This window comes from Asparagus officinalis, chromosome 3, assembly GCF_001876935.1.
Source record: "Asparagus officinalis chromosome 3, Aspof.V1, whole genome shotgun sequence".
Taxonomy (NCBI): Eukaryota; Viridiplantae; Streptophyta; class Magnoliopsida; order Asparagales; family Asparagaceae; genus Asparagus; species Asparagus officinalis.
In genome coordinates this window covers 105,802,920-105,811,716 of record NC_033796.1, presented here as the reverse complement: position 1 = coordinate 105,811,716, position 8,797 = coordinate 105,802,920, and the positions used below count along the sequence as shown (strand labels likewise).

Sequence of the window (8,797 nt, the reverse complement as noted above, 5' to 3'; positions counted from 1 at the left end):
TTTCAATGATCGGTTCAACAGTTTCGGTGTTCGGTTCGATAGCATCTCGGCGAGTTTGTTCTGATAATATGTCGTCGAGCAGCCTATCGCCAGAACCCGAAGGATCTTGTACATGATCAGATGGAGGTGTGCCGACTGCATTGTGAGAGGTTCCTTCCATCAAAATATCTACAGAAAGGTTTAAGTGTTGAGATATGGTATGAGAAGTTGGAAATTGATGATGAATAGGCATTAAAGTTACCTCCGGTAGTAACTGCAGGCTCTGTCATCCCGACATCAGCAATGGCCTCTTGCAATTTTTCTAGAAGAGCCAGATGCATATAAGCAATTAGGGGAGGGACGAACTCTGAATCATTTAATACCCTAGATTGCCATCTAAAAGGCGTACTACCGTTAATAGGTATACCTAGGCTAGCAATCATCACGAGCAAGTTTGATCCAATAACGGTACTTTTGCCAATTTTAGGTACTACGTTTGTTTCAGCACCGGGCAGAATCTGATCTGCGGCCTCATCTGCTTGTGGTACGAAGCAAGGTCCTCCAAAAAAGGCTATGTCAGGAGAAGGGTGGTCGTACATCATCGCATCTTCGTCATGACCCCCTGGAATATAGAATTTGTTATGCCTAAAGCTTGGTAGAGGAAAGAACCGGAAAGACGACAAGAGCCGAAATATTACCTTCCTCACCAACAAGTGTATCGTCGACCACCTCCGTTCGAGAAGTCTGAGGTTTGGCGCGTCGCTTGATGGTTAGTTGCAAGCGTTTAGTAGGGCGGGCCTCTTTTAAATCCTTAGGTCTATCCTGTGTCGGTGCAGCACGCGCCCCAACTTGTGATCCTGCTTGAGTTGTGGCCCGAAGTCGGGCACGAGTAACGAGGCTACTTCCCTCATCTTCTTCCTCGGAACCTACATCTGAAAGTTCAACCATCATTCTGTTATAAGTTGGAAAAATCCTCCATTTTTTTGAGCTTTGAGTCGACAAACTCGATCAGCGATTGATAGATCCCATAATTCTTTATAAAAAGATTCAGACAAAACTACTGCATCTTTCTCGAAGTCGCTGTTGACTTTCGTAGCACCATCAACAGCGACTTCATTTTCTTCGGAAGTTTCCTCCTCAGAAGCAAATGACTCCTCTTCAACTTCCTCTATTTTCCGCTTGCCTTTACCTGAGGGACCAGCAAGCTTACTGTCGCGTCTCCTTCGTTCCAATACATCTTCTCGAACTAGCCTCACAGTGATACGCGATGCAGCTTCAGCCATCAGATCCTCAATTGACCTCAGGGGATGGGCCCGTTAGCAGCCATGATCCATTTGCAACATAGATATGTGAGCTCTAAGCGGCGATTAGTATTCGGGAGACAAAATTAAACGCTAGTACAGCCCGTTACATTCCACAGCCAGGCTCGGGCACCATCCACTAGCCCGCCACGAGTGTAAAACCATTGGTTCGGATTCCTAATGTATAGCTGGTCGTATCCAACTTGACGGGCGAACCGGCATGGCAGATAACGCTCCAAATAGCAGCGCTCCTTTACTCAAAAAAAGGAGATGGCCTAGCCTTATATTCATGAGCCACCTGAAGCACCCAACATCGAGACAAGTTCGATCGGTTCCAGACGCTTCTATATCAGTAAGCATCCCACCATATTTGCCGGCAAAGCGAGGGAGGCATGGATTGATCACCCAACCCTTGTGCATATGCAAACTCCTCCGAATTCCTGAAAAGTCCCGAGCCAACCATTTACACCCCTTGTACAATTGTATCAGAGGAGTAGATAGATAGCAGGAGGTGACATCAGATCAGGACAATGAAGAACTAGCCACCCTATCAGGTAGGTGTAAGGGAGCTCGGCCTTCGTCGTGGGGATCTTCGCGGATGGGGTCCCATCAGCTTGAGTAAAAGCTGTAACCACCTGACGAAGCCTGCGGTGTATGCCGGCGACCATTGCTAGCAAAAGAGATAGGCTCTTTCCATAAGCAAGCTGAACAGTAGGGAATAGCACTTCTATCGGAAAAACGTCCGAGGTCTGGTACGGCACTACACACTTCTTCAACCAAAGTGCTATATAACCAACCAATAAAGTTATAGGATGAATGGGCTTCTGGACGTGCCACAAGAAAGTCTTGAACTTAGTCCCCACGGAAAATTTTCCTTGGACACTGGCAATAGTGTAAGATTGGGCATCGCATTTTGTAATCAACTGGTTGATCTCTAAAGGAGTCAACGGCTTCAGTTCACAAACAGCTTCGTCAGTTTTCTCCAAATTCTTGAATAAATAACAGGAGAATTGCTTCAAGCTTATTTGAGGAGACTTCTTCCTCGTAACAGGATTAGTGCCAGCTAAAGCAATCTGATAATGACACGTGTGTTCCCACAACATGTCGTATCGAGCGAGCTTATGGGTTTTCCATTGATATAGCTCCCGGTTGGAGGAAAAATATTCCTGATAAAGCATATCTCCCATTTGCAGCCCGGAGACCTTGTGCATCTCGTGGAAGGGTAGTCCCAATTCTCCGCTCCGCGGAGACCTTGTGCATCTCGTGGAAGGGTAGTCCCAATTCTCCGCTCCGAGTAAGAAATGTGTTGGTATCCGGGTTGTACAGCTCTATCAATCCCGGGTAGTCCCAATTCTCCGCTCCGAGTAAGAAATGTGTTGGTATCCGGGTTGTACAGCTCTATCAATCCTATGAAGTGGAGAGCGTTCACCAGTATTCCATATTGGGTGGCCCAAATAGCTTCGTATAATCTTATCGACTTCAGTTCAGCATCCCGCCGATGAAGGACATAACCTGTCATTCGGCCCCACCATGATTTGTCTAAAGAATGAGACCAACCAAAGCACCTGTAATTGTCGATGGGCAGCTCTCGCCCTAGCTCAGCAAGGCAATTCCTAACTGTGCAAGCTATTATAGGTAGCTCCCCTTTAGGCGGGTGCTCCAATCCCATTACGTCCGGGTGTAATCCTGTGATATGTTTTCTGCTATTAGAACCTGGGAGTGAATGACTGGTGATGTATCCACAGGGGATATTGGTATGCTCCTCCATCAGGGTCCACGACATCTGTCGCGTCACCGCTTGCCCCCGCAATTCTGTTAGCGAACGATGACGAGGGAACGGAGGAAGATATAAGCAAGTTGTACCGTCATGGTGTAGCCACCGCTCCTCTTCGAATTTACGACGTCTGGATCTGTCACGGAATCGCCAAACAGGTAATACGGTCTCCTTAAAGAATGTTCAGGATCTGTATCTTCAGGGAACGACGTGTTAGTAATCAATTGGCGCATGATGCGATGACCCCCCTCTCGTATTAACTTAGAGAATTCATCCGGGAGGTCCAAGGCAAATTGAGAAGTGTGCGGGATCGATGTCGGGTTATCAACGGCAGTGTAATACCTACTCCTATGGCCATCTATCTCGAATTAAGAAAATGGCGTCGTCGGGTATTCAACTAAAATGAAGAAGGCGTGTTTATCGAACGTGTTTATGAAGAAATATCAATATAATACAGGGGGTTGAATTCTTTTCACCAATCCGTGAAATAGAGTCACCACCTTATAATTAGCGAGACGATTTTAGCAGTATTACGAACTCACAAGATAACGTACATTTTTAGGCAAGTAACATGGTGATGTACCCTATCGTACGGAACGTAATATGGCAGAAAATCACCCCATATTGCCTTAAGACGCGTTTTGACCAAGAAAAACGTATCCGATAAGCATCCACCCCCACAAAGGAGGATATCAGCTTTTCTCAACTACTTCACTAAGGAGAATAGAGCAGGGATGTAATATAGAAGCATCCACCCCCACAAAGGAGGATACTAGCTCTTCCCCACTGCCTCACCAAGGAAGACAGAGAGGGAATGCGATATACAATATGATATAATAAAATTGAGTTCATAAGCAAGAAAATTATGAAGGATTACCAGTGAAGGATAAATGCTCCCTCTCAGGCGACTAAGTAGCTGAGCGGCTCCTTGGGAGGCATGATTTCCTTGTAGACATGACTAATCTGTAATAAGGGTCAGCAATTCAGTTAGAGCAAAAAATCAGGGTATATATATATCAAAGCTTAAAAAAGGAAATTATGAATCTTCGACTGAAATTCCACAAAATGGAATTTTCTAGTGAAAGATCCAATTAAACCTATATGGCATCCTCGATTGAAGTTAAACTGAGAGGAAAATCAAATATACAAGTCAAGTAGATCAAGCGCCTCCTACATAGCTCACTCACATAATCGAGCATGAAAATTCAAGGGCGAGATCAAGTCGAAGGTCACAAAGCCAAACTAAGGGTCTCGACCATGTCAATATGAAGATTTACAAATTCACAGAATCACCCGAAATTAGAAGCATGGGTGTTGATTTGAGTGTCATGATCATACATACAAGGGTTGAACAAGAAGTAAATCATATAAAGTTATCTATACAACCAAGTATTTCAAGGGCTTAATGTTGACAAGGATTCGAAGCTAAAGAAATTCAAACCAATCGCCATGTTCGAATTCAAATCATTCGGCCACATACAAGTTTGGATTCAAGGCATACACGAGTTCAATCATATACAAGAATTCAGTTACATACGAATTCAATCATATACAAGAGCTCGGTTATGTGCAAGTTTGAGTTCAAACCATATACAAAGTTCTTGCATACAAAGGTTCAGTCATGCCCAATTTCAAAATTCAAAGCTTCAGGTATTCCCTTAGAAGCAATAATTGAAAACTAAGTTCTCAAAATCGACTTAGAAGTTTCAGTTCATATACAGAATCGAAGTTTCGGTTCATATACAGAATCGAGTTAAGGGTTTTCAGTTGCCATCATAACAGTTTGGTTATTATTCAAAAGCCAAGACTAATTCCCCGAAGTAAGTTCTCAAGCAAAAAAAAAAAAGGGGGGGGGGGGGGGGGATTGCAAACGCGTTGTTAAAGGTGAAAGAATTTCGGTTATCACCAAACAGAAAGGATCATCATCAAAACCCAAAGTTTCGATGATCAATTGTAACAAAGCTAAGGGGTCGGCCATGTCAATGTCACCACAACCTAAAATCAAGTCCAATTAACCTTCAACAAAATTTCGGCTACCATTCAAGAGACTCAAAAGCTCACATTTGAGTTTTTCCCTTCAAGTCCAAGAACTAGGGTTCAGGACAAAGAAATCAAATGGAAGCAATGGATGTGGGTTCACCTGAACTCGTGAGGAGGGTGATCTGAGTTAAGGGAATCCACAAAACAAAACTTGAATCTGAGACAAAGGAAAGAGTTGAGACCCTAGCAAGAAATCAAGAAAAATAGAGTGAAAACCAAATCAATTGGAGGAGGGCTACCAAAATCAAGAACATAAGGCTTAGCTCTTACCTGAAATCGAAATCCGAAACCAAGCGCCGAAACCCTAAAGCTCGAATTTCCCCCTTTGCTCGGATCCAAGTCGGAAGAGGAGAGGAAGGAATTGATGAGAGATTAAAAGGGCTGGGGGGGGAGCTTTGATTCGTTTGGAACTCTTGAGGGAGAAGAACTCTTGAAGGGTTAGAGCAAGGAAGAAAAAAAACCAAAGTTGAGAAGAAATAGATGGAAGAAGAAGAGAAGAAGGGGTTTTACTCCCCTTTACACAGGCACCCGAGCCGTGTTTCGCGGGTCGGATTTGTGTCCGACCCATGTGCGCGCGGGTCAGATTAATCCGACCCGCGCTCACGCGGGTCGGATCCATCTGACCCGTGTGAACGCGTGTCAGACTCACCTCGGTCGTTTTCGTTGTATTCTTGCCTGATTTCTCCTATTTTCGGAATGTTCGGAGTTCAATTTTATATTTTTAGGGGATTTCACGGCATTTCACTCATGTTCAGGATATTCGGGACCCAATTTCTTATTTTTAGGTGATTTCGCGGCATTTCGCTCATTTTCAGAATATTTGGGACCCAATTTTAAATTTTTGGCTTCACGGCATTTCGCTCATATCTAGAATATTCGGGACCCAATTTTAAATTTTTGGGTGGTTTCTCAGCATTTCAGCCTATTTTCAGAATATTCGGGACCTAAATTTAAATTTTCGGATGGCTTCGCGGCAATTTCGCTCATCCACGGAATGTTCGGGACCCACTTTCATATTCCCAATTAATCTCACAGCGTTTATTCTCATATTCGAGATATTCGAAACCCACGAACACTCCAATGGGTATATGAGTCTAAACTTTTCCTCATTTTGACGGGAAGTTACTAGAGAATATTATATATATAATAATTCTTAAGGATAACCCTGCAACCTCCGACGGGTACACGAGGTTAAACTGATTCCTGAAACTCCCAAGAGTACACGGGTATAAACAAGTTCTCCTCAGGTTAACGCATAGCCCTAGGTCAACGCCGGTCAACGGGTTACGATGAGAGTCAACACCGATCGATACGAAATCCTAAGGTCAACGCCGGTCAACGCCGGTCAACGCGTAGCCCTAGGTCAACACCGGTCAACGCATTGCAATGAGAGTCAATGCCGATCGATGCGAAACCCTAAGGTCAATGCCGATCGATACGAAACCCTAAGGTCAACGCCGATCGATACGATGTATGGCGGCACATATAATCAGTCCAAAGTCAACTAAATGACACAAGCCAAAATCAACTTACGAATTTTGGTTCGAGACTTCGACAACGGTCAGACGATAAATGCAGTACCGAAAGAATTTTAGTCATTTGACAAAATATTGAATTAGCTGATATGCGGAGAAGTCAAGAACTGGAGTTAATTGTAGGTCCTTTTGACACCGATTGAAGGTGGGGGCCAATTATATCCAAAGTATTTCAGACTCCTCTATAAAAGAATGAGGCTGAAACACTTTGGAGGGTGTATCTGTAGGGGTCTAAAATTACCTATAACTTCTCGTACGCAACTCGAAGCAATGAGTGGGCGAGTCAAGAAGATTCACCCAATTAGCTCGTGCGCGTCCGTCAACGCGCGCACGTCAAATCATCTCGTGCACGTCGGTCAGCGCTCACGTCAATCAGCCCGTGCGTGTCGGTCAATGCGTTCACGCTAATCAGCTCGTGTGCGTCGGTCAACGCGCGCACCTCAATCAGGCAGTGCGTGTCGGTCAAAACGCACACGTCAATCAAGCTTGTGCGCGTCCGTCAACGCACGCACGTCAAACAGCTCGTGCGCCTTGGTCAGCACGCACACGTCAAATCATCTCGTGCACGTCGGACAATGCACACACGTCAACCAGCTTGTGTGCGTCGGTCAACGCGCGCACATCAAACAGCTCGTACGCATCGGTCAGCACGCGCACTTCAAATCATGTCGTGCGCGTCAGTTAGCGCGCGCACGTCAAATGATCTCGTGTGCACACGTCAATCAGCTCGCGCGCATCAGTCAACACGCGCACGCCAATCAGCCCGTGCGCGTCTGTACGTCAAATCAACCTATGTGTGTCGGTGAACGCGCGCACGTCAAATCAACATGCGCGCATCAATCAACACGCGCACGTCAAACAGCTCGTATGCATCGGTCAGAGCGCGTGCGTCAAATCATCTCGTGCGCTTTGGTCAGCGCGCGCACGTCAAATGATCTCGAGCGCACACGTCAATCAGCTTGCATGCGTCAGTCAACGTGCACACGCCAATCAGCCCGTGCGCGTCCGCACGTCAAATCAACATGTGCGCGTCGGTGAACGCGCGCACGTCAAATCAACAAGCGCACATCAATCAACACACGTACATAAACCAACGCGCATTCGACGGTCAGTCCCGTAACAAAGCGTACAAATCAACAAATTTCTCAAATACATGAAACGGTTAAAAAGAACAAGTCCTAGAACGAAAACCGTCAGAGGTGACGAACCCGTGCTAGCGCGGAACGGAACAGACCGACCCGCGCAAGCGCGGGTCGGATTTGTCCGTCGCGCAGTTCGAGGCCCAATACACATTTTGACGGTTTTAAAGCGGTTTTTCGGAGGATTTATCTATTTCAAGGGTTCCTAACTGACTTGATATCATCCCCAAATGTGGTTAGGCTATTGTTAACTGAAGATAGAGCCAAATCACTTGTTCTCATCCAAATATCCGCACCCAAGGCCTATAAATATCAGCTCAAGGCCTCCATTTTCAAGATCTGGAATTTTTCAAGAGGACAAGGTGCTGCTGGATTGAAGAGTCAAGGAGCACGAAATTTCAGCAAAGGCAAACGAGATCCCGATGAACTTCGGCACAAAGAAGAAACCATTCGAAGGATCTGAAGCCCGTACGTTCGTTCCTTGAGATTAGGCTTTGTCTTAATCTCGAGAAGAGCTATTGATTTTGCTTAGTCGATTTCAGCGCTTCAAGCGAATACCTCCTTGGTGAGGTAGGAGCTCTGCCTAATTTTCTGACAACCGAATCTGATTCGCGGTCATCCACGGATAAACCCGGGCACCGGCGAAGAACCCACGTAAGCAAGAGCCGATAAACGGATCTTGTGTTTATTTTCAAGAAAGTTATAATTTTTATTTTTGTTATTTGAATTCTTTGTAAACGACTAAAGTTATAATGAAATCAGTAATGAAGGTAACTTCCGACGAAAACAATAGGTTAGCATTAATTGATTATAATGTATAAACATTTATCTCTAATATTGATAATATTTATTTATAAAGTAAAAGGAGTTATTTATGGAGAAACTATCAGAAAGTTTAGAGATATCCTTTAAAAGAACTAAGTTGTTTTCGTTTCAAATTGAGAAGTGAATGAAATAAACTCAAAATTCAGAAACATTCATGAATCACCTGAATTGACATTGATAAAAAACATATCGAGCAAAAAAGCA

At 44.7% G+C, this 8,797-nt stretch overlaps 1 long non-coding RNA gene across 1 annotated transcript; it reads right to left on the bottom strand.

Moving 5' to 3' along the window:
- Positions 3,935-5,388, bottom strand: LOC109832433. Its single transcript, XR_002244768.1, has 3 exons — positions 5,365-5,388; positions 5,195-5,277; positions 3,935-4,017 (listed from the first exon to the last, which is right to left on the bottom strand). It is a non-coding gene; the product is annotated as an uncharacterized LOC109832433 (long non-coding RNA).